A 4,514-nucleotide genomic window follows, 5' to 3' on the forward strand; every position below is an offset into this window, starting at 1 on the left:
GAGTTCCTTGTAAAACCTAGATGTTAGACCTTTGTCAGATATTTTGTCCCATTCTGTGAGTTGTCTCTCTGCTCTCTTGATGGTTTCTTTTGCTCTGCAGAAGATTGTCCATTTGATGAGGTTCCACTTGTCTATCTTATCTCATATAACATGGACATTTTGGGTTTTGATCAGAAATTGGTTACCGGTTCCAATTTCCATAAGGGTGTCTCCTGCATTTTCTGAGGTTCTTATCATTTGAGGTTTTATGTTTAGGTCTTTGATCCATTTAGAGTTGATTTTTTGTGTATGGTGAGAGGTAGGGGTCTTGTTTTAATCTTCTGTGTGTGGTCAGTCAGTTTTCCCAGCAACATTTACTAAATAAGTTCTCCTCTCCCTAGTGGTTGCTAGTGGAGGCTTTGTTGAAGATGAGTTCCTTGAGAAATTGAGGATTTTGCTTTCAGAATTTCTATCCTGTTCCACTGGTCTATATGACTATTCTTGTACCAGTACCAAGCTGTTTTGATTATTGTAGTCTTATACTAAAGTTTAAAGTCTGAAAGTGTGATATCTCCTGCAATGTTTCTTTTGCTGAGAACTGTTTTGGCTATTTGTGGTCATTTATGTTTTTTATGAATTTCTGTACTGTCATTTCTAGGTATGAAAAGAATGATGCTTGTAATTTAATGGGTGTTGCATTAAATCTGTAGATGGTCTTTGATAGAATGGACATCTTAACAACATTGATCTTCGAATCCATGAGCATGGACTATTTTTCCATTTGATTGTGTCATCTTTGATTTCTTTTAGCAGCGTTTTGTAGTTTTCATTGTAAAGGTATTTTACTTCTCTGGTTAGGAAGATGCCAAGGTAGTTCATCTTTTTTTTGGCTATTGTGAATATGATTGTGCTTTTTATTTGGTTCTATGCCAGTGTGTTGTTGGTGTATAGGAATGCAAATGTCTTTTGCACAATGATTTTGTACCCTGAGACTTTGACAAAGTCCTTTATCAGTGCAAAAAGGTTTTTGATGGATTCTCTTGGATTTTTGAGATATAGATCATATTGTCAGCAAAGAGGGATAACTTTACTTCCTCATTTCCTATTTGGATATCCCCGATTTCCTTCTCTTGTCTGATTGCTCTAGTACTTCCAACACTATGTTGAACAGGAGGGATGAAAGTAGGCAGCCTTGTTTTGTTCTGTTTTTCAAGGGAAATGCTTCCAATTTCTGTCCATTTAGCAATATATTGACTGTGGATTTATTGTAGATGGTGCTCACAATTTGAGATATGTTCCCTCTATGCCTAGGTGTTCAAGGGTTTTTATCAACAAGGGACACTAGATTTTATAGAAGGCTTTTTCTGCATCTAATGATATAATCATGTGATTCCTATTTTTACATCTGCTGATATATTTAATTACATTTAGGATCTTATGGATGTTGAACCAACTCTGCATCCTGAGAATGAAGCCTACTTGGTCATGGTGGATGATTTTTGAGATGTGTTGCGGGATCCAATTTGCTAGAATCTTGTTGAGTTTTTTGCATCTATGTTTATCATGGAATTGGCCTGAGTTCTTTTTTTTTTAATCTTTACTTGGTTTGGGTATCAATGTGATGTTAGCTTCATAAAATGATTTGAGGAGAGTTCCGTCTTTCTTGATTGCTTGGAATATCTCAATAGGATTGGTATCAGCTCCTCCTTGTAAGTTTTGTAGAATTCTATTGACAAGCCATCTGGACCAGGAAATTTTTTTAGGGGTAGTTTTCTTTTTATGGAACCGATTTTCTAGTTTGTTATTGGTCTATTTAATATTCTATTAATGTCTTAATTTCTTCTTGTTTCAACCTTGGGAAATTTTATGATGTCAGAAAGTCTTCCATTTCATTTAGGTTTTCGAGTTTGTTTCCATACAGAGGTGCATAGTAATCTCTGATTTTTTTTTTTGTATTTCTTCAGGTCTGTTGTGATTTGATCTTTTATATTTCTGATTGTGTTTATTTGAGCTTTTTCTCTCTTTGTCTAGATCAATCTGTCTAGGAGTCCATCAATCTTGTTTGTCCTTTCAAAGAGCCAGATTTTTTCTTTCACTGATTTTTTTTCTATGATATTTTTGTCTTCTATGTCCTGTATTTGGGCTTTTATTCTGGTGATCTGGATTTATCTACTGAAGTTAGGATTTTGGTGGACTTGTCCTTCCAGCTGCCTTAGGTGATTTGCTAGGCTGCTAACTTGTGAGTTTTCCATTTTCTTGATGTGTGTTCATAAAAAAATGAATTCCCCTCTGCTTTCATAGCATTCCAGATGTTTTGGTAACATGTGTCTTTATTTTCATTTGTTTCCAGAAATCTAGTAATTTCTGCTTTGATTTCCATGCTGACCTAGGAGTTGTTCAGCATCATGTTGTTTAGTATCCATACTTTTGTGGGTTTGGGTAGCTTTGTTGGTGTTGGTATTTATTTTTATTCTTCTGTGGTCTGAGAAAGTGCATGGCAGTATTTCAATCTTATAAAATTTGTTTATGCTTGATTTATGGCCAAGGATGTGGTCAAACTTGGAGTATGTTCCATGTGGTGTGATGAGTAGAATGTATATTCTGTGGCTGTTGGGTGGCATGTTCTGTAGGCGTCATTAAGTCCATTTGGCTAAGTGTCAAGTTGAGGTTCTGCATCTCCTTGTTGATTGTTTGACTTGATGACCTATCTAGGGTTGATAGTGGGGTATTTAAGTCCCCAGCTATGATACTCCTAGAGTCAATATCTTTTTTTAGTTTACCTAGAAGGTGCATTATAAAGATTGTTGCTCCTATCTTGGGTGTATATATGTTTAGGATGGAAATTTTTTGTTGATGGATTGAGCCTTTTATCATTATGTCGTGACCTTCTATATCTTTTAAAATTGTTGATAGCTTAAAGGACATTTTGTCTGATATTAAGATTGCAACTCCTGTTTTCTTTTGTGTTCCACTCACCTAAAAATTCATTTTCCATCCTTTTACATTGAGACTGTGAGTGTCCACTCTGATGAGATGAGTCTCTTGGAGACAGAATATTGTTACATGATTTTTAAAATCCAGTTTGCCTTTCTATGTATTTTCAATTGTGCATTTGATCCATTCATGCTCATGCCAATTATTGAGATGTGAGGGTTTATCCTGTCATGAAGTTCTTATAGGGTTTATGTTGCTTTTTTTTTTTATTGTCTTTCTTTTGATTTTTTGGTTATTTTATATGTGTTTTCAATTTTTTTCCTGCATTCTTCGGGAGAGCATGGTTGTTCCTTTTTTTTTTCTTTCTTTCTTGCGTGTTTAACATTTTCTTCAGTATTTCTTGTAGGGCTGGTCTGGAAACAGCATAAACTCTTAGGGATTGAATGTCTGGGAAAGATTTGAATGCTCCATTGCTGATGAAGCTTAGCTTAGTTGGGTAGGAAATTCTTGGTTGGAATTGTTTATATTTAAGAATGCTGAAGATTGGACTCCAGTCTCTTCTATCCTGTATTTTTTCTCTAGCTAAGTCTGCTACTATTCTAATTTGTCTTCCCTGGTATGCAGTCTGAACTTTCTTTCTTGCTGCTCTTAGGATTTTTTCTTTCATACCTACTTTGTGTAAGCGAATTCCTATGTTTATAGGAATTGGTCTTCTCATTTGATGTCTTGCAGAAGTTTTCTGAATCTCTTATGTTTGAATGGTCATGTCTCTAATGAGATGAGGGAAGTTTTCTTGGATGATTTCATGGGATGTTTGTTCCAGGTTGGTCTCTGTTTCTCTATCTGTCTCTGGAATGTCAATTAATCATAGGTTCCACTTCTTGATATAATCACACATCTCTTGGAGGTTTTGTTACATCTTTTTAAGCTTCTTTTCTATGTTTTTAACAGTTTGGGTTAGTTCCATATTTTGGTCCTCAAGCTCTGAGATTCTTTCTTCTGCTTGGTTATTCAGCTTTCCATGTTTACCAGTTTACCATTTTCATTATTGCAATCATCTCAGTTATCAACTCCTTTATTCTTTCCTCTTGTCTCTCCTCATTTCTATTCATTCTCTCTATTAATACCTTGATGCCTGGGTTTGTGGTTTGAGGCCAGTCCTTCGGGGAGCTCTTCATTCTTTGAGTATCAAGGTCTGTATTCTTTTTTTGTTTGTTTGTTTATTTGTTTCGAGTTGGAGTCTCACTCTGTTGCCCAGACTGGAGTGCAGTGGCCACTCCCGGCCACCGCAGCCTCAACCCACTGGGCTCCAGTGATCCTTCCACCTCAGCCTTCCAAGTAGCCGGAATTACAGGCATGTACTACCATGCCTGGCTGATTTTTTTATTTATTGTAGAGATGAGGTCTCGCCTGCCCAGGCAGGTCTCGAACCCGTGGGCTCAGGCAATCCACTCATCTCAGCCTCCCAAAGGCGTGGGATTACAGGCTGAGCCACCGAGCCTGGCATCAAAGTCTATATTCTTAAGTGTTGTCTTCCCAGGAGTCTGTATGGGACCTGTGTTCTTCCTTTGATTCTTCTTCATTTGTGATGGTTTTCCTCT

The sequence above is a fragment of the Carlito syrichta genome, unplaced genomic scaffold, assembly GCF_000164805.1.
Source record: "Carlito syrichta isolate Samal-C Ts95f unplaced genomic scaffold, Tarsius_syrichta-2.0.1 Scaffold189852, whole genome shotgun sequence".
Taxonomy (NCBI): domain Eukaryota; kingdom Metazoa; phylum Chordata; class Mammalia; order Primates; family Tarsiidae; genus Carlito; species Carlito syrichta.